Source organism: Lagenorhynchus albirostris, chromosome 1, assembly GCF_949774975.1.
Source record: "Lagenorhynchus albirostris chromosome 1, mLagAlb1.1, whole genome shotgun sequence".
NCBI lineage: Eukaryota > Metazoa > Chordata > Mammalia > Artiodactyla > Delphinidae > Lagenorhynchus > Lagenorhynchus albirostris.
In genome coordinates, this window is record NC_083095.1 from 144,430,020 (window position 1) to 144,456,221 (window position 26,202).

Sequence of the window (26,202 nt, forward strand, 5' to 3'; positions counted from 1 at the left end):
TACCAATTCATTCTTTGTTATTTAGAAAACTTTGTTGAGTGCTTTTCCTTAACATGCCCTCTAAACATTTACAGAATAAAATCTAGTAAACATTCTAGATTATAGGTTGTTTAACATTGTAGAAAGAGCCTGGGCTTGAATCTTGGTTCTGCCACTCACTAGCTTTCACTGTGGACATAGAACTTGTTGGAGTCAGTTTTCACAGTCATAAAATGATAAATTTTGTAAAGAATAAATGATTTGGAAAATTGTGCATGAAGTGCCCAATTTTAAAATATCCAGCACTCACACACATCAGTTAATATTACTTTCCTGCATCCTTCCTTGAGGGAAGGTATAGTGTCTAGCTAATCACAGCATCCTAGTAGAAAAGAACACCTTGACTGTGCAGGTGTTCCAAATATGTTTTCTGAATTAAATTTTGCAGATGGAAAATGTCTGCTGAGCATGATCACTTTTCTAGTTTTTCTAAGATATACTAGAGAAATAAGGAAGAAGTGAAGGAAATTTTTTTTTGCATGAGAACTTTGTGTCCTCACTTTTTATCCAACCACAAACCTGGCATGCAGCAATCATACTTCTTTTATAAATGGTATAACTCTGGCTCAGACAAATTAAGTCAAACTGGCAAGAGTTAGGTCTAGGAATTGAACCCATTATATTGATTCACTTTTTAAAACATGTCCAAGGATTCCTTTTAGGATGAATTTAAAGAAACCTGACCACCTACCTCCTGCTGCTCTTGCCTGCCACCAGCTCACTCTGCTGTGTTCTTTGCCCATAGGAACCACTGTTAGTTCTGGACTAGTCTACACACTCTTGTATCTCTTGGCCCTCTCATCTGATATTCTCTTTGCTTGAAACACCACAAGCTCTTCTCTTCCATCTCTGTCCATTTGAAAGATTTCTATTTGTCCTATAAGTTTCTATATAAATGTTATTTCTTCCCAAAAGACTTCCTGACCCCCATTTCTCAATAGATGCTCCTATTTCCACAAATGCTATAAGAGTAGTGATTGTATCTATATTACTCATTCCAGTGTCCAGTATATCACTCCACACATGACAACTGTTCCACCAACATGGACCAAATGAAAGTTTTCCATTACAGTGTTATTTGCAATAGTAAAACATTGAAGATAGTGTAAATTTTCAAAGATATGAACATAGTTACCTGTATTATAGCACATCCAGATTATGAAATCTTATGCAATGATTTAAAAAGTGTCATATTTTGAAACACTTTTAATGACAAGATTTTATGGAAAAATATAGGTTAAAAAACAATTTGTAATATATTCCCGATTTTATCATGAAAATAGCTAATATTTTGGAGACTGCATCTGCAAACATTGTGCTGAATCTTTTAAATCAATTATCTTGTTTAATTATTATAAATACAAAGTAAAATGGTTACTATTATTATCTTCATTATAGAATTGGGGGTCACCCAGGTAGACGGTGATTGAGTAAAAGTAACTTTCATTATTTATGGATTCAAAATCAGGTTTTGTCTGATAGATGGATAGGTAGAGCTTTGTGTATACCCACATACACACACGCAGGTGCACGTCAAATATAATATTTTCCTATTGTTCAGCTTAGTTGTGGGGAACATAGTAACCTGTTAACAGTTCTTATCTCTGGATGTGACTCTAATATTTTTTATAATTTCCTCCTCCCCCCACTTTTCCCACATGAATATGCATTATCTAATAAAGGAATTAAAGTAACATATTTTAAAAAGAAATCTCTCTGTTATTAATCCTCTAACTCAAAGCTTTTCTATCTCATTTGTAGACCTGCAAAGGAGCTCTTTGGGTTTCAAAGGTGAGACTCCCATTTCCTCTTGCATATCGTCATTTATGAACACATCTATTATCCAGTCTTGGGCATGTGAGTTATGGTTATCCAAATCATCTGATTGATAGAGACCTTGTCATGAACAGATGGAATATGGTCATGATATAATCCTGGGTGTGCTGTTCTCTAGGGATTGCATTTAGGTCTCATTCAAATGAACAGAGCCAAATATTTGATTCAAAGAGTGAGAAGTGGGATTTTTTCATTCATTCACTGTCACTTGACCAATATCTTTTGAACACTTTATATGCCAGAATTGATGCAAGGATGTAGGGATATGGAGAAAAGAGTCAGATTTCTGCCCTGGAGAGAAGTCCATAATAGTGTTGGGAAGAAATTAATATGAGCAGAGATAAAGAGAGCATAATGATTGGTATGAAGGAGATGTGAGGAGGAGGTTGGAGAGCAGAGAAGCGGGGTACTCAGTTCAAACTTTGGAGTAAGCTTTCGTGGGCCCGGTAAGAACTGAAATCTCCCTACTGTATGTAATACCAGTCCTTTTACAGTGCCTTCAATGAGGTTTATATTTTATTTCAGGTGATACTGTCAGCTTATGGCTCAGTTAACATTGGTGTGAATAGTATAGCCACCTCCTCCTCTTCTGGAAATATGCAAATTTATAACACATTCTTTGCCCTCACTGGTTTGTGTCAGAGTTGGTGTAGAGGTCAGTTTTTACCTGTTCCTCTTTCTTGCCCCTGACCCTCTGGACCTTTTGAAGACTTAATTGTGTCCAGCTGGGTGTACTTTGCCCTTTCCCTGAATAGGACAAAGGAATACTTACCCTCACCCATTTTCAAAGGCTTTCCCTTTCCCTTTGGATTTGTGGTTCAACAAACCACATCTTCCTTGACTCAGCTCCCAAATTACCTTAATAGCCTATGGCATCCAAAGGGTGACCTCCACCCTGTCCTGGCTTCTCTGGTGCCTTTAATTCACACCTGCAGCCATTTAAAACAGTGTCACCAAGCTGTGGTCAATTCCTGGCACCGGCTGCTAAGCAGCATTCAAACCTTTCCTTCCTTACTGGACAGAACCATGATTTACAATTAAGAGAGTTCTTTGTCCTCCACTCTCAAATATTAAAATTAAATTACTCCTAAACTCTCTACTCTCTTCTTTCTTTCCTTTGTTTCTCCTTCTCTCTCTTCCTTACCCACAACCTCATAGCTTCATTGTCCAATGCAAAGAGCCTCTGTTGATTTCAAAACCTTGGGTTTCAGCCTCAGACTTCATAGTCTCCACTGTCACTGCAAAGCCTCAGTTTCCTGACCTGTAAAATAAATAACAGTTTAGGTTTGAGGGAAGACATAGGAAAATAACATAATGTTCAGAGTAATAGTCATTATAAATAAAAATAAAAGTAAGGGAACAGAGAGTATTGGTGGTTAGTGTTAGACTTAGGAGTCAGGAAAGGACTCTGTGAGGATGTGACATTTGGAGGAGAGGTCAAAAAGAGTGATGGAATGAGCCATGAAATTATCTGGGAAAAGAGCATTCCGGACACAGAGGATAACAAATGTGTGTGACTTCCCTAAGGAGAGCTTGCTTGGTATGATCAAGGGAGAGTAAACCAACAGGTATGGCTCAAAAGCTGTGAGTGAGAGGGTTATGTCATACATGGGCTTAGAGCCAAGAGAAAGGTTTTGGATTGGGGTCTTAAAAGCCATTTGAGAATTTTTAGCAGAAGGGAGGGTGACATGATAACATTTTTATATTAAGAGGAACACTGTGCTGCATGGAACATAGATTGACGATTGACAGGAGACAGAAATAGAAGCTGGGAGACAAGGTTGACACTCTTGCAGCCTACCAGACGAGTGATGACAGGGGCTTGGATTGGGTGTTTATTGTGGCATCCTGGATCATGTGATTCAGGATAGGGGTGTGAGAGAGAGGAATCGTCAGAACTATGAGGCTTTTGTCCTGAGCAATTGGGTGAATGGAGTTGAGCCATTTACTGAGGTAGGTGAATCTAAGGGAGATTGGTTTATTGGGCTGGAAATCAAAAGGCTGACTTTAAAATATATTATGTTTGATATTATTAACAGAAGCTCAAGTGGAGATTCAGAGGAGGAAGCTATATATATGCAAGTTCAGTTCAGAGATGGGGCTAGAGAATAAAATCTGGAGTCATTACATCAAATGCTGTGAAGCCATCTGGTAAGACTGAGGCTCAGAACTTGAGTTGTTGGTGACTGAGACATGTTTGAACTGAAGCAGAGGGTACCAGTCCAACAGGATTTTGTACTAGAAAAAATGTGGAGTTTCTGCAACTTGTATGGTTGGCTAAATTGATGAGTTTTGAGATTCAAGGGATGATGCCCACTAATAAAATAGAAAATTTCTATGTTAAAAGTAGGTGGTACGGAAATACAACTTAATATTATAATGATAAACAGAAAAGTCTGGCAACATTTTTTCAGTCATTCTGATCACAGTTAGATGAAACTATACAAAGACCCTGGAAGAAAATACATCCCAAGTATCAGGGGTGTTTTTTTAAATTTTATGGATGTGTTACCGAACTCAGGTTCGGCAGCTCGTCACTCAAGAATCCAATACTGAGAGACAAGTGTTGGATGAAAGGAAAGGTAGCTTTATTGAGAAATCCAGCCGTCCTGGGGAGAAGGTAGACTCATGCCCCAAAGAACCAGCTCCTCACTGCCTATCAGGGGCAAGAGCTTTCAAAGGGGAATTTCAGGGGTGTATAGGCAAAGGGAGAGGGCTACGTGCATAACAGCACAGTCAGCTCTGACAATCATCTTGAAATTAGTCATGGGTTTCCTGATTAGCATCTTCTTGATTGTTTTAAGTCCAGTTAATCTTTAGTTTCAGGGTTGGTTTGTTCTCATTTTCTTGAGGCCAGTTCTTAGAATTGTTCATGCAGGAGCAGCTTATGTCATGGTTACTGTCTGGTTATCATGTAGTTAATTTCTTCCACCTGGAGGGAGTTTCAGTATCTGTAAACAGTTCAAAAGACATGGCTCAGAATATTATCTATAGCCCTTGAGGAGGAAATAAAGGTCCTTGACTTTGTTTCATGGCTAAACTATTATAATTTTGTCTGGATTATTTTCTTTTGTTTCTGCAGTTTCTCATTTCTCTGATTAAATTTATTCTTTGGCTAAAGCTTTTCTACAGATAAGAGGAAGGTGGAGGGCATGGCGGTGGTGGTGGTGGTGGGTCAGGCCTGGGAAGGCCTCATAGGGTCCTGCTTGGTTACAAAGGGATTATGGATGATACAGTTTTTTTTCTTCTTCTTTCTTATCATGCATATACCCTGCTTTCAATTTTTATTAATTTTTATTAAAATGCATGAATCCATCTCCCTTTTAATAACTAAAGCAATGTAGTTAAATTTAATTTGATCAATATTCCCGATTCTCTATCAAAATATATTCCAGTGTCCTCCCTCAGATATAACACTATTTGTGGATTTGGACAGTATTCTTCCTAACCTTTTCTTTATATTGTCTAACTACTTAAGTACCTCTAGTGTCTTAAATGTAATTTGTAGTCTTGAATTTATCAGTATTTATATCTTACATCTGAGTAAACTTGTCCTCTCTTTGCTCACCCCACACCTTTCATATGTATTCTACTCTTTAGATTAACATTGTGGAATAAATTTTGCAATTGAGAAAAACATGATATTGTTTTATATTTTTATTTAAAATAATTCATGAATATCCCTTCTTCCATTTTTATCATGGAGTAAATTTTCTTATAGTTCTTTCAGAGTAGGTCCATAAATTGTAAAGTTTCTATGTCTGAAAAATGTCTTTATTATTCCCTTCTTCTTAAATTGTGGTTTGGCTGGTTTGGCTGAATATAGCGTGCTGGGTTCAAAATATTTTTCTCAGAACTTGGAAGATGTTACTTTGTTGTGTTCTTGTATTCAGCACTGCTGATGAGAAATCTGGTGTCAAAATGATTTCCATTCCCTTGTAAATAACAATTCTTTTTCTTCCAGCATCTTTTAAGAATATTTTTCCTTCAATATTAATATTATGAAGTTTCATTTCATCGTGTTTCAATGTGAGTTTTTGGTTTGTTTTTGGTTAAATTTATCCTGCTCAGTAGTCTGTGTACTCAGTCTGTTTGAGACTATATGTCATTTATGTATGTATATATATTATTATTTATGTAAGAGTTCTGGGATATTTCAAATAGTCTTCTTCATCATTCTCTCTTTACTCAACATAAAACATTTTTAGAAGGATGTTAGAAATTTTATATCTATCTTTAAAACATTTAGATTTTTAGTTCACACTTCTGTTTCTATTTTGTCTGTTTGTTCTGTAATCCACAAACGTTTCCCAGTTTAGCTTTAGATCTTTTTGATTTGCTGTTCAATACTATACTTGCTATTCAGTACATATAAATAATTATTTAGACACGATTATTTATACAATTATAGATAGTAATCATTATAGAACATATTTTTTATTTGCAAAATCTCTATTTTATTCTTTTTAACATCACTTGCTTCATCATATACTTTTTTCTTTTAATGACAGTCATCCCACACTTTACAGCTCCTAATTTAAGGATTTTTGGGGGGTGTATTTGCTCCATTACCTTTGTTATCCTGGGAATAAATTTTTCTTATCTTTGGATTTGCTCTTTCTCTTTCATGTAAACAGCCTTTCTCAAATGTTTCACAAACTCTGATTCTGTATTCAGCTTCTGTGACAGACTTCTCCTGCATATTTCCTGGTCAATGGCAATTTCCCCTGATGTGGAAAGCTTAGCTTCCCACTATGGCTTGTTGCCTACTTTCTTCTTTATGTGATGCCTCATAGCTTTGTGTTCACTGTGATTTCTCCATTGTTTTTCAAATTTTTGTATTATCATTTTTTCATACCTAGTTTATTAATTTCATATATCTTGTTTATATCTTCTTTATTGATTTTTATGAATCAACTCAGCATCTTAAAAACATGAAGAGATGGACATACCCTTGGCAGTAGGCAATCCCACCATTGATGCAATCTCCAGTGACTTTATGTGCTTCTGCTGTTTTCTTGGCCTCTTTTTCCTGATGCCAATGTGGCTGCCACAATCTAGGTATTCCATCTTGTCACCAGTACCTTAATCAGGGAAGGATGGAATTGGAACAGAAAGGTTTCTCCTTCCCAGAAACATCTTCTTCTCTTATACTTCACAGTCCAGAAATGGTGGCATGTGCACTCTCACTTCAAGGGAAACTGAGAAATAAACATTGTTTGCCAAAAAAGAATGATATTGTAATTACTGGCTCTGGTCAACCATGCCTTATCTGTTGGGTATGGGCAATTGCAATTCCAAAGTAATATACTTTGTGTTTTTATTAAAAAGAGGGTGTGTGTGGGTTCTGGATAAATAAAATATTGCCATATTAGACATTCGCACCTAGTTTCTTAAAATCCTAGATTTAAAAAAAATATATTTTATATTCTTAAAATTCTAAATTTAGAAAATCCAGTGGCTTCACTTTTATGATTATTATCTCTGCAACATGCTTCTGAAATAATAAAATAAAAATCTGTTTGTAAGACTCATTTTGAATCTATCAGTTTGACTTTAAGTTTCTCATCTAATTGTAATCGTTATTTTACATAGTGAAAGAAAATCTTTGCTTGGAGAGTGCTGGACATAATGAGGACTTTATAAATGAAGAAATCCAACTCTAGCCTTAAATCTGCCTTCCTTTCCAACCAGAAGGTAACATTTGCTTCAAAATACATTATTTGTGTTTAGGTCAGCCAGGATTTAACTTATTTGCCTGGCCTATATGGGTCTTTCAATGACTATCTGTTGACTGAATGAAGTTTGGGCAGAATTGTGTGTGTGGATAGTATAAGCTTTATTTCAGTTCCAAAGAGTAATAACATTGTTTTCCAATGGGAAAGCTCATCAAGGAAAAGTGCTATCATTTTGACAAAATTAAGAGAAAATTTTTCTCTACAGTGAAAAATAGCATAAAGCTAAAAGACCTTATAAAACTGGAAGAAATTATTCTGTGCAAGTAAAATATCTAAAAAGTTAGTGGTCTTAATATTTTAATAAGCTATACAAATCTTTAGAAATGAATGAATAAGTAAATGGGAATGGAATGAAGAGACTAGTCAAAGGAGAGGAATAGAAATAACTAAAATACAACCAGATTCATAAGTTACTGAATAATTGCAAAGGAAAAATATGAGAACATTAATTTTTAAACATCTAAATATGCAATGCTGACAAAGAATGCTGAAACAGATCCACTCACATATTGATGATGGGGTTATAAATTAGTGCAGCTTTTAAGAAATAAGCTTGGAATTATGAATCGAAAGCTTTGATGGTTCTTATATATTTTGATCCAATAATGACATTCTTACATATCACTGATTAAAAATTTTGAAATCCAGACAAAGTTTTATGCATAAAGCTAAAAATTATAAATGAGGCATCTATAAATTGAAATAACATGCAGTCTTTATATTTATGGAAACTTTTTAAAAACATAGCAAATTACTTTGAAAACTAGAATCTCCAGATATAAAATTATGTGTAATTCATCACCTCATTATATAAAAGGTAATTCAGAGAGACTTAACCTAAAATTTTACATGAATTCTCTCTAGGAATTTCTTTTTGCTTACCTGTATTTTCCTACTGGTTCCAACATTTCCACCTTAAGGAGAGTTTCCTTTGACAAATTGTAAAATCCAAACAATAGCAATAGCAACAGAATGTCTGTGGTTCACCTTTGTCAACATATTTCAGGCTTTAAGATCCTTCTGCTTTGATTTTGTTCTTCTAATCCTGTGAGTATGAAAAAGAAAGCATTACTTTCTTTATCTTGAGTTAAGGAGCATGAGTTTTAAGTGTGTCATTCACACCGAATGACTTCCCTGGGTCATCTAGCTAGTATGTGGCAGGACCTCAATGCTTGCTTCTTGGTTTCTAGTTCGAAGTTTACTCCCCTCATCCAAGATGTTTCTTTCCTTTGTATGAAGTGTGTAACTTATTGTTTGGAGACTTCATTGTAGATTATTTGTGTTTGGCAGATTAACTGAATCTCCCTTCTGGGTTCCAAGTAAACACTCCTAAATTATTCCAGGAGTATTCTCAGTAACATAGCTAGGATGGGGTTTTCTGTGACACAATAAGAGAATATGGAGTCTGTCTACAGGACCAGGTCTGCATATAAATAGAGAGGAATGCTCTGGATTGGTGCCACCCTGGAATCCTTTGAGAAGCCATTTTGACAATCTGGAGAAAAGTAACCTAGAGCTGGTCAGAAATACTTTCTTTCTGTCACCATGACCTAAACATCTGTGTGCTCTATTCCCTTTAAAATTGGGGAAAACTTCTCTTCATCTGGCATCCTGGGATGGCATGAAAATTAATCATATTTTTATCTAAGGTTTCCTCTTCAAAACAAGAAAGCCTGTGGATGCAATAAAATATAAACTTATGAAAAAAATTGTTTCCACTTGGTCTTTATGGTCTAACGAGTACTGCATTAGTACATGTCCTCTGGAACTATTAGCCTTTGTGTAATGTATTATTTTAAGAAAATCTAACTATAGTAAGTATCATTACATGTTCATAAAATTATAGAAAAATGCCCTGAAGGATCAATGATTTGAAAAAATTTTGCCATATTTTATAAAATAAAGAAAATATATTAATAGCCAGAAATAATTCTGAATTTGGTCAGTCTTCATTACTTTCACTGGAAAATCTCGTAAAAAAATTAAATTCATGTGTCTCATGCCCACTTCTTTTGAGCCACTGGAAAGATAAGCCCTTTTTTCACAGTAGGGCTAGTGGTAAAACACCTTAGTGATATAGCCCTACCAGACTGTGTCCTAAGCCCCCAAACAATATAAATTTCACTCGTCTAGGAACTTGCTCTTGTTCATAAGCTCAGCTGCTTGCCCACATGGGATCCTTCTGAGTACCCGCCATGCTCTAGCACAAGGTTGATTCCTCTCTAGAGACTTTGTCATTACACTTTGATCATACCTCATAGCACTTGAATAGTGCAATTATCTCAAGTTGTATAGTTATTGTACACACACTGGTTTTCCCACTGATTGTGATGCACTATTCAGGCATCTTATTACTAGGAATGTAACAGGAACTCAAAAACTATTTATTTGATAAAAGTGAATAAGAACACCCAGTATCTCATATTCTGATGGGCTCCTCAAAGAGTTTTCTCTCATTTAGTATGAGAATATATTGAATGAAAATATTTCAAAATATGAATATGATCAGTTTTTTTCTGTATTCAAAGGAAATTTGAAATGGAAATTGATTCAGATTATATACTTCAAGTTAAAAATAATCTATTTAGTCTTTAATAGCAAGTGGAGCAATATAAATTTTGTTTTCAAAAAGTCTAAAGATGATGATGATAAAGAACATCAATAATGCATAAAGTGTACGTAATATAAGTCTGTATAATGATTATGACCTAACAATGGTGCTCAGCACCAGTTGACATTGGAATCACCTGAGGGCCAGATAAAATACTGATGCCTTGGCCCCACCCAACTGGTTGGAGGAGTGGTGAGCTTTTCAAAGCTCTCCAGGTGAATTTAATGTGCAGGTTACTAAGTTCTACCTTACAACAAAATAGCTTCCAAATGTTATATATACTGCGCCTGAAAACAAAGTGAACTTTGCTGATAAATGAGTCCTTAGCTTCTTGTGAATACCTAATTTTTTTCCTGAGTCATGGAATTGAAGCTGAGAAGTATGTCATCTGCTTCTGAATAAAACCCCACTAAATAAAACTACCCCTTTTCTTACTCCCTGCGTGTTGGGTAATTGGTACACCAGTGGACCCATGGATGGACTGTAAATAATTATCTACAGACTCAAATATTAATAATTTCCTATGTAGAGCTTGGAAAAAAGTCCATTTGAGAAACAGCTTCCTCTTTGCCTGGAGCCAAATATCCAACAGATACTTAATGAAAAGAAAGCAAAGACATATCCAGTGATTATTTTAAACAGCAGTGAGTGACCTGTATTTTATTATGGTACTCAGCTGTTTTATCACACACCCATAAATAAATCACAATTAAACAACTTTGGGAACAAAGAACTTGAATGAGGACACAATGAACTTTTCTCATAAAATCCAGATATGTGTTTTGCTTATACTTGAAACAAGCTGTGATTCCCACGTGAAAGGTATCAATCTATTTCCTCTTTCTGTCAATCACTTGTATCACGGCAGGGTCCTGGTATGTTGGGTCATGACCTTTATCCTGGATAGGAGCCAAAAGCCACCAGTAATTTGACTGCTGTAATTATTTAGACTGTTTCTAATAAGCCTAAAAATGTCATGTTAACATTTTTCACATGTTTGTAGTCTTCTGGCCTTCAAATTAACCTCAACATACCATTGTACACTTTTCTTTAGTTATATTGGAAGAAAATATAATTTTCAATAACTAAACTTTGATGTTTGCTTTATCTTGGAAATTTTCTTGGCCTATAGGACCATAAGATACTATTTCTTTAGAATTTTTTCCCATAATACTATTTCTTTAGAATTTTTTCCCATGATAGGCCAAACTTTTGACAGTAATCAAAATCTATTCAACATAAATTTACTGAGCATTTACTATGTGCTAGGTTCTGAGACTTAAAAGAAAAATAAGATCAAGTCCAGGTCTTCAAGTAGATGAACTGACAAAAAAATTGACAATGTAATTAGTAAAGACACATGGTTTAAATCTCAGCTCTATGGATTAGTGAGTATGTGACTTTTGGATATATTATCTGTGTGCAGACTGGGAAACTGAGGTGCACAATTCACACAGCTAGTATATGGCAGAACTGATATCTAGACCTAGGAAATTTGAATCTAGAGACTATTACTAACCACTATGCCATTCTGGTTCTAGAGCCTGAGTTAATTGCTTGGTTTATACATGGAAGAATGTTAAATGCCATTTTGAAGAAGTGAGACCATTTGGCAATATATGTTTTATATATCTCTCTATATATAGATGTATGTTTTATATATGTATGTATATAACACATACATAGAATTCAACAGTATATGGGAAATATGGAAAGAGTCCTATAGCCTTAATCTGAACAAATGGGTCTTTATCATCTCTTTAGAGAAGCTTACCTTCAAGATCATTTTTTTCCATAACAGAGATCCAGGAAGAATAAAAGAACTTGGTGCTTCTGAATTGATTCTGTAGAGACAGGTCCCCATCATAAATGTTCCTCAGGGTCAGTCTTCCTGACTGACCTGGAGCCATGTGCTTGGTATCCACATGGGTAAATATCTTCAGCCAATCACAAGCAGCATAAAGCAAAGTCAAACATTATTAGAATCCATCCTTTGCAGCTGAAGGATTTGGATTCAGTTTCAGAAATATTTATTGAGTAGAAAGTGAAAAAAAGTTACCAATCTGGGTGTGATGGTTAATTTTATGTGTCAACTTGAATGGCCCACAGGATGACGATATTAAATATTACTTCTGGGGGTGATTGTGAGGGTGTTTCCTGATGAGATGAGCATTTGAATTGGTGGACTCAGTAAAATAAATCACCCTCCCTAATGTGGACACATAAAATCTGTTGAGGGCCTGAGTAGAACAGAAGGTAGTAGAAGGAGGACTTTGCTCCCATTTTCCTGCCTCACTGCTTGAATGGGACAACTCACCTCACCTTCTCTTGCCCTTAGACTGAGATTTACAGCATTTGCTACCTGGTTCTAAGGCCTTCAGACTCAGACTGGATTACACCACCAATCTCCTGGGTCTTTAGCTTGTAGACAGCAGACTGTGGGACTTCCCAACCTCCATGATCACATGATCTAATTTCTCATACTAAATATCCTTTAATATCCTATTGGTTCTGTCTCTCTGGAGAAACCTGATTAATACACTAAGTATAAAAGGGCAAATGAAAAAGGACCCCTTCCCTTTCTCTGCCTCCTTAGACAGGTAACATGGTTCAGGCGGGATGCTCTCTGCAAAAGAAAGTGAAAGTGCTTGGCAGGGAGATGTTGCCAAAAGTTGATTTTTCTCATTCTGTTCAATTAACAAAATAGGGACATCCTGTAAATATAAAAATAGAAAAAGGCAGATAAAGTTACCAACCTTTTTATCTCCTTTTATAAAATCTTTTATAAGAGTGAAATGACCAATTAAGAAATATATATGTATATAGTTTCAGGATGAGTGTTTTTCTTGGTTTTTAGCCTGGCTCACCCACTTTTTAGCCATGTTATTTGGAGAATGTGAATTACTTATCTGTGACTCAGTTTTCCCTTCTCTAAAGTGGTATCTATCTCATAGATATATTATGGAGATAAAATAGGAAAAAAATTAAGTGTTTAAGTATAATGCCTGACAAACAGTGAAAGCGCTATAAGTTGCATTTATTATTTTATTATTATTGTGGTCAAATTGAAATGCCTTTTGAGGACATAAACACAAAAACAGAAAATATGCCAGCTGCTGGTCTTCTTTCTGACCAAGCTGAGAGAGGAAATTTCTACAACCTGGTTCCAAAACTAAAAAAAATTCATGCAGAAAACTGCAAGTCTCAAAATGTAGCCCTCCTAGTCTTCTAAACTATCCCCTGCTCCCCCGCCCCATATTTATTTCCCCTTCAGAAATCTCTCAGATATGCTTTTGTAGGTTGACAGTCTAATTTCAGAAAAAAACCTTTGGGCCTGAAACAAAAATGCAAAATAGCAGAAGGCTGAGACTGCTGTTCCCAGCAACTAGTGCAGGAACAGAAAACGCAGTTGGCTTCATATTTCAGGTTCAACTTAAAGCAGGTACCTGAGGCAATTAAGTTTCCTTGCCCCTTGAGTTTGAATATTTCAAATTGATTGCAGAAGTGAGCAAGGTGACCTAATTGTACCTCTGCTTTTCACATGAATTTATCTTCTTGCTTTATTAGGAGGGGGCCTTCCGTTTAATATTTCAGTAATTAAATGCACCACTGTCAGCTGTGAAATCCGTAACAGCTTTTCAATGACAACATATTGGATGCTTCTGTGGTCCTCCAAGGTTTCTCTCAGATGTCTTTAACAGGAAGGACAGAGGTAGGTGAGAGCCTCACTCAGGTGTGTGCAAACCCAGGTGTGGAGGCAGCTGTGGGTCTATGGCCAATGCCTTCATTTCCTCTCTTTCAGATCACATTATCTGGAAAAGCCTAGGCATGGCCTGAGAAAGTGGGAAAGAGTAAAAATAAAATGCCTTATCATTCGTGCACTCTGATTCTGCCTGAGACTTTCGCCTAGGGGTCATTCAATGAACATTACCTTGCTGGTGATGCACAGAGGTATCTCAGCACGTCATAGTATAAATTCTGCCTGCACAAAGGTATGTGCTTTGTTTTGAGCCTCAAAAAATGTTTTTGCAAGTAATGCATAATTTTTTCTTTGTAACAGAAACCACCAAAAGAAACAAAGAAATGGAAGATTGCTAACAGCAGCATGCTAATTAGCAAATACACCCCAGCACTTTGCATTAGCCAACTTAGGCACATTACGTTTTATGTCTTTGTTCATTGGCCAGGACTTCCAGCAGCCTAATAATTCACTCTTAGACCAGCTTTATCAAGAAGACACTGTGTTTTAGAAACTCTAAAAGATCATTTAGAGCAGTAACAAATTACTGCTTTTAATAAAATGTTTTTTTTTTTCACTCAGTAGGATACCGTAAAAAAATAGTCTATAGAGAAGTAGTCTATAGAAAAGGAACATTTTTATCTTTGAGAAGATAATACTGGGGAAATGATAATGTAGTAGGGACTCGTGGTACAAAAGGAGAATAAAAAGCCTCACTCTCTGACATCTCTCTCTGTTGCTTCCCCATCAAGCTGTCTGATCGTTCTTTTATAGTCTCCTTCACAGGCTCCTCTGTCTGGAAGCTCTTTCTCTCTCTCCAGTGCTGGGTTCCACCAAGATCAGTGCTTAGCCATTTGTTTTTCTCACTCTCCACACCCGCCAATGTGATCCAATCCATTGTTTTTCAAAACTAGGCACACATCAGAATAATTCCTCACAGCACTTTCTAACCATGCAGATTCCTGGTCATCACACTGCTCTGCTGAGAGAGAATCACTAGAGGTTGGGCCCAGTAATCTGTATTTTCACAACTTTTCCAGGTGATGCTAGATCTGGGACTCTAGGTTGTAACCCACTAGCACCATATAGGCTGCCAAAGATTGTAAAAGTCATCTGTGTTTTCAGCTCTAAGCTGTCCCTTCAGCCTCAGGCATGGCTGTCTAACTGCTTAAGTGTTTATGTCTGGATGTCACTCAGACTCTTCACATGCAACACAAGCCAAGGTGGTTTTTCCCCTTGTATTCACTGAGTGATTGTTGTATCCAACCTGGCATACAATACCTTAGACTCCTGTCTCTCCCTCATCCTCTACATTTAGCCATCAAAGGCATTTTCCTCTCCCAATACTAGTTTAGGGTCTCCTTACCCTTTGTGTGGACTAGAGGAACAGAGACAAACTCCTAAGCTCCAAAGGAGAAGTGAGTTACCTGCCACTTTTGGTTGTAGTTGCCTCATCGTCGTATCTGGAATTTCTATTTTCTTGCTTCTGCAGACTCTGGACCTAATGCCTGGAACGTAGGATCCTGTTCCTGAAAGGACTCAAATAATATCCAAGCCTTAGATTTGTGCTCCCTTAATTACTCCAAGTTCCTCAGGCCTGGGAGCCTCTCTCTTTCTGTTTATTGGGGACTTCCTTTAGGTTTTGATGGCTTATAGTGAACCTCTGTGATCAAACCCCCAAGCTCTGCTAGGGATATGTAGAAGGAAGTTTTTGGAATTTAGAAATCTTTTATTTGCTCTACAAAGCTAGTCTTTTAAGACCATGGACTTAAAAAAAAAAAGTTAGTGTGAAATTCAAGCTGACCAATGACTTCTTTGTCCTAGATGGCATTTGCTGTCCCCCTGAAACAATTAATGCCATTGATCCAATGGGTGAGAAACCTCAGGGCAAAGTGATTGACAGGAAAGGAAAAATACATTGTTTTCAATATCACCCGCCCCTGCGCCCCCATTTTCTCCCCCTGCCAGACCTTTGCACCTTTGAAAAGCACAATTGTTCTCAGGAAAGTGTTCCCTACCCCTCCTCCCAGGAAGGAAGGTGTCAGTTTTCTGTGTGGAGCTGTCCCAGTGCGGGAAATCTCGCCCACCCTCTGAGACTGTGTTGAGTCCCATCTAGGTCAAGCAGACTCCATCTTTAATGGCGCAGGACAGAAATAAACTCCCTGAAATGAACAGTAGTTCCTTTTCACCCAGAGGAGGCAGAAATGGTGTGGCAGGGGAAATTCCTATTGCCTGTGTTCAAGGGATATTGGACACCCATCACGTGTGGGTTTGTGTTTGTATACCTCACTTTTACCCATAAGAATATCACTCTTTATATCCATTCCTGTTGGCTAGCTATAAAAAGGAAAAGGAAAATTGGTAATAGAAAATGGGAGAAGCAGAGAAATAGACAGCTGAGGTGAAGCCAGATGTTTTTTGTTTGTGTTTTATTTTATTTTGTTTTTTTCAAGTAAGCCTTAGGAAAAATAATGCCAAGGGGAGAAAACTTGGATCTTAATACTACTGTCTTTTGAGAAGGGAGCTGACACATGCATACCTATCATGGGCTGATGCAAAGTACTTTGTCATAAAGCTATCATGAGTAGAATTGAATCCATATAATCTTGTATTCTGAGTTGGTTAAATATTCAAGCTATTTCTTGATTCTGAGACCATAATCCCAAACACACACACACACACACACACACAAAGTTGGGAGGAATAAATCTCAAAAATACCTTTGTCCATATTAGGTTCAACAGGGCAAACAAAATTTATAAGCATTTTGTTAAAAATAAGTAAAGTTAGACCCTACAAATATTTCAAGCAATTCATGATGATAAGTGATATTATTTGCTGTTGCTTTATTTGTTCAAAAAGACTTTTAAAGTATAATAGATAGCATATGTCATAGACCATCCAGATACTTTTACTTTAGTTATATCTTCTATAGACCTATAAAGTCATGTACAAGAGGCAAAGTTTAAAAGTACAAATTAATGAAAAAGAAACTCCTTATTTCATTCACAAGGGATCCACATATGAAGTACTTGGAAACACTTTTAAAAATCCCCTTTCCTCAACTATTGATGTGCTTTAGACTCCAGAGTTAACTCTAGCACCTCTTTGCTCCAAAATTTTCTTCCTTTTTTTTTTCAAGTTCTCCATCAAACATAATTCCTTTTTCTCTGTATTTCTCCTCTGGCAAACTATCATAACTTTACGTCTTACTGTCCTAAGTGATTTCCTCACTTCTCCACAGTGTTTTTGGTTCTTTGCTTTCTTAGGTCTCGAGATTCTGCATCATAAAAATTCAAAGCGCAGAACCCTGACAATAACGTTCTGTATGTCATCAGTCTTTGTGTAGATCCTTAGTGCACACCACAGTGCCTGGGACACAGTAGACCTTTGACAATGGGGCCAAGAGGGAAAACGAGAAAAAGGAAGGCTAGAGCAAGTGAAAAGGAAAGCTGGGTTAGTTTATTAATTTTTTCAATGTCTTTACATGGAAATTTTCCAAAAGAAAGTTTAACATGACAAGCGTCTACTTTTTGGGTGAATCTACAATGACATGACTTTAACATGGACATAAGTATTTTTAAGTCCTTCAGGTGGCTAAATGGATGGTTAAACATGGTTGATTACAAAATAACTGGGAATATGGTAGAAGGTCAATTCAATGCCCGGAAGTTTTATTTTATCTGGGCTCTTGACACTTAGTTGAACTGGAGTCCCACATGCTGGAGCTATGTAGGGGCTTATTGCCAGCCCCACACAAGGAGCAGAAATGATGGTGATGGAGATATTTGTCTTAGTTTTATCTTCTATACATTCATAGATCTGTGGAGTCAGTCTCAGAGCTGTGTCATGTGTGAGAGGCAACGTTTAACAGCACAGATTAATTAAGAATAAACTCTTTATTTTATTCATAGGGGATTCACATATAAAATACTTGGAAAAACTGTTTAAAATCCCCTTACCTCATGGTGGACATTTTGGCTTTGGCATGGATAGGGAGTTAGAACAGACTTAGGTAGGTGAAGGATGGTGATGAGTCATCGTGAAAACTGGATTCAAGTACAATAGAACTCAAGGCTCAATTAACATAGAAAATTCATGGTCATAAGAAAACAAAGAGCAAACCCCCAGGACACATCTGAGTTAACCAAAATGTTGATTCCCAGGGGCCCAGCCCTACCTCCCTAGTACCATTTCATTTTTGTTTCAGGTATATATATATATATATATATATATATATATATATATATATATATGACACAGATAGCTTTGCTTCCATCAGGCACTGTAACTAATGCAACCAATAAAAGCATTTCTTGTTTCTTTAAATTTTCACATAGTTTTTACATTGTCTGTTTGCTCTTCATTTTCAGAATTTCTTAATATAAGAGCGCTGATGGGTATTATAATCTTACAAATCAAGTTTAGGATTATGTGTACGGTAGAGTTCGCAGTTTGAGTTTCCTAATGCACTTAGATGGCAGTGAAACACACAGGTGTCACATGGACTTGAAAGTCTTGCAGCAGATTATATTTGCTTTGCCATAAGCTTTATTAGATATCTGTATACATTTGTGTGTGTGTGTGTGTGTGTGTGTCTTTTTATTGCCACCTCAGTGACTTCCTCTCATACTTGTTATTTTCTGTCATCACTGCCTTTGCATAGTGTGGACATGTGACAAGAATATACACACCGTAGCCACGGTCAAGGTGACAGAAACCCCCAAAGGTCTGTATGTAAATGCAATCTCAAGCCTTTTCCTGTATGGCCTTATTTTCAACAACATGAGACCCCAGGGCCTGTCCTCTTGTAACACTAATTGAAAAGTTCTCATGTGGCAGAAAGAAAGGGAATGGAATGCAACACAGGAGTCTAAGCAGTACCAAGGATAAAATCTACATGTTCACAGGCTTAATTCTGGAGAAACTTGCTACTAGAGAAACAATATTTCAGAGCTGTGTAATCATTCAGTGCTCAGTCAAGTAATCATACTCGCTGTCTTCACTTTGCTTCATTCTTTTGCATATAATTTTCCCTTCGTTAGAAATATTCTTCCATGCCTTCTTTATCTCAGAAGCTCCTGCTTATTCTTAGACTTATTTCACATGTAATCCTTCTTCATGTTCTTCCTGTGTTCAACAGCTGCCTTTTGAATACTTGACTCTTCCTGTGTGGAGTAGGCAGAATAATGCCCTCCTAAGTTCTCCAAAGATGTCCACACCCTACTCTCCAGAACCTGTGAATATGTTTTATAACATTGCAAAAGGGAATTAAGGTAGCAGATGGAATTATGGTTGCTAATCAGCTGACCTAAAAATAAGATTATCCTGAAAAAAAAAAGAAAAGATTATCCTGTTTTTTCTGCCTGGGCCCAATGTAATCAGAAGTGTCCTTAGATAGGGAAAAGCGAGGCAGAAGAGGCAGAACCAAAGAGATGGCATCACAAGAAAAATTTGATCAGCATTGATGGATGGAAGATAAGCATTAAAAATTTTTTTAAAAATAAATATTACCTAAATCAAGTTCTGGAACCATGATTCTTGACAGAACCAGTGAGTTCTGTCAAGCTTCAATGGAATCTATAATTTCCATACCATGTAAGTTATTCCATACTATGGGAATGTAAATTGGTGCAGCCACTATGGAAAACAGTATGGAGGTTCCTCAAAAAAACTAAAAATAGAGTTGCCATATGATCCAGCAATCCCACTCCTGGGCATATATTTGGAAAAAACTATAATTGAAAAAGATACAAGCACCCCAATGTTCATTGCAGCACTATTTACAATAACCAAGACATGGAAACAACCTAACTGTCCATCGAAAGATGAATGGATAAAGAAAATGTGGTACATATATACAATGAAATATTACTCAGCCATTAAAAAAAGAATGAAATAATGCCATTTGCAGCAACATGGAAGGAGATAGAGATTATCATACTAAATGAAGTAAGTCAGAAAGAGAAAGACAAATACCATATGATATCACTTATATCTGGAATCTAAAATATGACACAAATAAATTATCTACAAAACAGAAACTGACTCATAGACATAGAGAACAGACTTGTGATTGTCGGGGAGGGGTGTGGTAGGGAAGGGATGGACTGGGAGTTTGGAGATTGGGATTAGTAGATGAAAACTATTATATATATGTAATGGATAAACAACAAGATCCTACTGTATAGCACAGGGAACTGTATTAAATATCCTGTGATAAACCATAATGGAAAAGAATATGAAAGAGAATGTGTATATATATATATATATATATATATATATATATATGTAAACTGAATCACTTTGCTGTACAGCAGAAATTAACACAGCATTGTAAATCAACTATACTTCAATAATATAAATTTAAAAATAAGTTATTCCATACTAGATATGGAAAAATTCAAAATGCTGCAAATCCTTTTTCTGAAGCTAGCCCAATCCCGCTATCAAAATCTGAGGGAGATGACACACACATACACACACAAAAAACCATGCATTCTTGTATCTTAGCCACAAAAGTTCTAAGAAAAATGCTAATTCCACAACTATTACCACTACCATTATTACATTATTTATTGTGCAATTGTTATACGTTAGGCACTGGGCTAAGAAGCATCATCTCAGGTAATCCTTGCAGCTTTAAAAGTCCCACTTTATCAATGACAGAACTAAGGCTTAGAAAAGTTAAATAAATTATTCAGGGTTACAAAGCTAACAAGTGGCAGGGTGAGATGTTCCCACAGACTTGTCAAACTCTAAATCTATTAAATAATAATATCTTAAAATAATCATCCTTGACTCCCAAATAGTGTGTACCCCAGGAATATATAGGAGGTTTCATATTAGGAAACACAAATACACCTAAAGAACAAACAAAAGCTACCAGTATCTCAGAAGCCAAACCCATCCATTTATTTTAATTGTTTGAATATTTATTCATCTTTCTATTGTATTTTGTTTTCTTTTTATTACATTTACTTTTTTAGACATCTTTATTAGAGTATAATTGCTCTACGATGGTGTGGTAGTTTCTGCTTTATAACAAAGTGAATCAGCCTTACATATACATATATCCCCATATCTGCTCCCTCTTGCATCTCCCTCCCACCCTCCCTATCTTACCCCTCTAGGTGGTCACAAAGCACCAAGCTGATCTCCCTGTGCTATGTGGCTGCTTCCCACTAGCTATGGATTTTACATTTGGTAGTGTATATATGTCCATGTCACTCTCTCACTTCATCCCAGCTTAGCCTTCCCCCTCCCCGTGTCCTCAAATCCATTCTCTACATCTGTGTCTTTATTCCTGTCCTGCCCCTAAGTTCTTCAGAACCATTTTTTTTTTTTTAGATTCCATATATATATATGTTAGCCTATGGTATTTGTTTGTTTCTGACTTACTTCACTCTGTGTGACAGATTCTAGGTCCATCCACCTCACTACAAATACTTCAATTTTGTTTCTTTTTATGGCTGAGTAATTAAACAAAAAACAAAAATCAATATACAAACAAGCAAAATCAGTATTCAGGACCCAGTAAACTAAGAAAAATATTGTTCTCTTAACAAAAAATGATAAAAATTCCAGTTATAGTTAAATAATAAATGGAGAAAAATTTTTTAACAATTCCTATTAGAGACAGAAACATGACTACAATACCTACCATTTGTTAATTGTTCAATATTTTTGTAACTTCTAGTCAATGTATTAATCCATTAAATGGAGATAATATTTATCAGGTAGAATGAGACAAAAAAACTCTGTCATTTGAAAATAATGTGATAATATACCTAGTAATTCCATGGAAATCACTGACATATTGAGAACTAATGGCATTTTACAAAATGACAGAATAGCTGATAAGTACAGAAAAATCAATAGCTTTCCTATAAGTTATCAATAAGAATCCAGAACCTATTAAACCTATTAATAAAGAAAAGAATATGATTCCACAGCAGTCCAAAACACATTAAATTCTTAGAACCAGCATAAGTAGAAATATATGTAAACTTATGATTAAACCACAGAAACTTACAGAGGAAGGTAAAAGAAGCACTCAATAAATTTCGTATAAAATATATAAATACATATGCATATATTAATATTCCTGTGTCCCTTTGTTCCTGGAACGTGTATAATGACTGGAAGAGATAGCAATTCCTTCAAATTAGTTTATATGGTTAGTACAAATTCCAATGAAATGCTCTAAAACTTGTAAAATTATTCTAAGATTAATCTAGAAGAATAAATAGATGAGAATGGTAAGACACACTTGAAAATATGCATTAGTCAAGGCGTACTTACTTTATAATTATATTAAAACATAAAGCTACAATAATTAAAAAAGGAAGTTACTTGGGGATATACTTATGGAATTATTAAAGAAAAAACATTTATGATTCTAAAGTAAATGTTTTTCAGTGTGTTTGTGTGTCAACCAACAATATGATAATGAAAGCATTTCAAAGACATGGAAAGTGATCAATGGTTCAATAAATCATCATGTGAAAATCAACTACTTTTTTTAAAAAGTAAGTTAAATATTTGTATTACAGTCATGCATAAAATAATTTTTCCATTAAACTCAGGACAATTATGCAATTATGTTACTTAATCCCAGGATGGAGAAGGAATTGCTAAGGCATAAAAGTAATGGGAAAAGTACAGATAGATATCAATATATAAGATATTTATACTTCATGTAACCCTAAGGAAAAGCTAAAAATAAAAAAAAAATTGGAGGGCTTCCCTGGTGGCGCAGTGGTTGAGAGTCCGCCTGCCGATGCAGGGGACACGGGTTCGTGCCCCAGTCCAGGAAGATCCCACATGCCGCAGAGCAGCTGGGCCCATGAGCCATGGCCGCTGAGCCTGCGCGTCCGGAGCCTGTGCTCCGCAGTGGGAGAGGCCACAGCAGTGAGAGGCCCGCGTACCGCAAGAAGAAAAAAAAAGAAAACTGGAAATGTATTTACAACAAATTAAAAAGACAAAGAGGAGATCGAGTCTCTGTCCATGAGGGGGGAAGGGGGTGGCGCGCATGCCATTTCTAGTCGTTTTCAAAGTGCCTCGCACTGATTCTCACAGGCCCAGCCACCGGCCCCGGCTCTGCCCCGCAGCATAATAAAATGGCTAATCAGGTGAATGGTAATGCGGTACAGTTAAAAGAAAAGGAAGAACCAATGGATACTTCCAGTGTAAGTCACACAGAACACTACAAGACACTGACAGATGCAGGCCTCCCACAGAAGGTGGCAGAAAGACTTGATGAAATATTTCAGACAGGATTGGTAGCTTATGTCGATCTTGATGAAAGTGCCATTGATGCTCTCAGGAAATTTAATGAAGAAGGAGCTCTGTCTGTACTACAGCAGTTCAAGGAAAGTGACTTATCACATGTTCAGAACAAAAGTTCATTTTTATGTGGAGTTATGAAGACCTACAGGCAAAGGGAGAAACAGGGGAGCAAGGTGCAAGAGTCTACAAAGGGACCCAATGAAGCAAAGATCAAGGCCTTGCTTGAGAGGACTGGTTATACCCTGGATGTAACCACAGGACAGAGGAAGTACCGTGGTCCTCCACCAGACAGTGTGTACTCTGGCATGCAACCTGGAATTGGAACAGAAGTCTTTGTAGGTAAAATACCAAGAGATTTATATGAGGATGAGTTGGTGCCCCTTTTTGAAAAGGCTGGTCCCATTTGGGATCTACATCTTACGATTATGGATCCACTGTCTGGTCAGAACAGAGGGTATGCATTTATCACCTTCTGTGGAAAGGAAACTGCACAGGAAGCTGTTAAACTGTATGACAGCTATGAAATTCGCCCTGGTAAACACCTTGGAGCGTGCATTTCTGTGGCAAACAACAGGCTTTTTGTTGGATCAATTCCGAAGAATAGGACTAAAGAAAACATTCTGGAAGAATTCAGTAAAGTTACAGAGGACTTGGTGGACGTTATTCTCTATCATCAACCCGATGACAAAAAGAATCGGGGGTTCTGCTTCCTTGAGCATGAGGATCACAAGCCAGCAGCACAAGCCAGACGCCGGCTGATGAGTGGAAAAGTAAAAGTATGGGGAAATGTAGTTACAGTTTAATGGGCTGACCCTGTGGAAGAACCAGATCCAGAAGTCATGGCTAAGGTGAAAGTTTTATTTGTGAGAAACTTGGCTACTACAGTGACAGAAGAAATATTGGAAAAGTCATTTTCTGAATTCGGAAAACTTGAAAGAGTGAAGAAGTTGAAAGATTATGCATTTGTTCATTTCGAAGACAGAGGAGCAGCTGTTAAGGCCATGGATGAAATGAATGGCAAAGAAATAGAAGGGGAAGAAATTGAGTCTTAGCCAAGCCACCGGACAAGAAAAGGAAAGAGCGCCAAGCTGCTAGACAAGCCTCCAGAAGCACTGCGTTATGAAGCTTATTACTATCACCCTCCTCCTTGTATGCCACCTCCAATTAGAGGTCAGGATCATGGTGGGGGGACAGGTGGATATGGCTACCCTCCAGATTACTATGGCTATGAAGATTACTATGATGATTACTATGGTTATGATTATCACGACTATCGTGGAGGCTATGAAGATCCCTATGACGGCTATGATGATGGCTGTGCAGTAAGAGGAAGAGGAGGAGGAAGGGGAGGACGAGGTGCTCCACCACCACCAAGGGGGCGGAGAGCACCACCTCCAAGAGGTAGAGCTGGCTATTCACAAAGGGGACCACCTTTGGGACCACCAAGAGTCTCTAGGGGTGGCAGAGGGGGTCCTGCACAACAGCAGAGATGCCGTGGTTCCCGTGGATCTTGGGGCAACCATGGGGGCAATGTAGAAGGCAAGAGAAAGGCAGATGGGTACAACCAACCTGATTCCAAGTGCCGTCAGACCAACAACCAACAGAACTGGGGTTCCCAACCCATCGCTTAACAGCCGCTTCAGCAAAGTGGTGACTATTCTGGTAACTATGGTTACAATAATGACAACCAGGAATTTTATCAGGATACTTATGGGCAACAGTGGAAATAGACAAGTAAGGGCTTGAAAATGATACTGGCAAGATATGATTGGCTCTAGATCTACATCCTTCAAAAAAAAAATTGGCTTATATGTTTCATCTTTAAGTAGCAATTTGCTGCCATTTGTATTGGGCTAAAGAAATCACTATTGTGTATGTATGCAAGTCTATTTATTTTTTCCTCTTTTCAAAAATCCTCTTGGATATTATTGGGCTTGCAGAGTTCCCTTATTCTGGGAGTTACAATGCTTTTATCCTTTCAGGCTTCATTTTAGCTTGAAAACAAGCTGAGCACACTGTTAAATCATGATTTTGCAGAACCTTTGGTTTTGGACAGCTTCATTTTTTGGATTTGGGATAGATTACCTAGCAGTATGGAGTATGCTGTAAATAAAAATACAAGCTAGTGCTTTGTCTTAGTAGTTTTAAGAAATTAAAGCAAACAAATTTAAGTTTTCTTGTATTAAAAAAAAGACAAAGAATTATTACCATTTATGCTTAAAGACTTATAAACCAATGAGTAAGACATTCACCATTCCATTTAAATATACAAAAAATTTTAACAAAAATTTACATAGGCAAGGCCATAACTCTTCAATATGCAAACATTGAATGAAGATACTTTCACCCTAACAATAAAGAGAAAATTTAAGGGGACTTCCCTGGTGGTCCAGGGCTAAAGAATCTGCCTTACAATGCAGTGGATGGATGTGGGTTGGATCCCCGGTCAGGGAACTAAGATCCCACATGCCACGGGGCAACTAAGCCCATGCGCCATAACTACTGAGCTTGCGCACCTTAACTAGAGAGCCTGAGTGCCACAAATACAGGGCTCACATGCCCTGGAGCCTGCGTGCCACAACTAGAGAAGAGAAAACCCGCATGCCACAACTAGAGCGAAGCCTGCGCGCTGCAATGAAAGATAGCATATGCCTCAACGAAGATCCCACATGCTTCAACTAAGACCCAAAGCAACCAAAAATAAATAAATTAAATAAATAAATAATAAATAAAATCTTTAAAACAAAAAAGAATAGTGCAATATTGGGGTTTGTTTTTTGGCCTAACAATTAATAAAACTATTCAATTAAATTTGGCCAGATTTGGTTCTGATGAATTGTGTCATTCTCTATAGGTGAAAGTGTAAATATCAGAAATATCTTGAAAGCAATTTGTCAAACTATTGTCAAGAGTCAAGAATATATATGCATTTTCATTTATTAATTTCA

The 26,202-nt window shown here is 36.9% G+C and overlaps 1 pseudogene; it reads left to right on the forward strand.

Moving 5' to 3' along the window:
• The first annotated feature begins 23,085 nt into the window (after positions 1–23,085).
• LOC132532188 (heterogeneous nuclear ribonucleoprotein R-like) lies at positions 23,086–25,411 on the forward strand (annotated as a pseudogene).
• Positions 25,412–26,202: the final 791 nt, after the last annotated feature.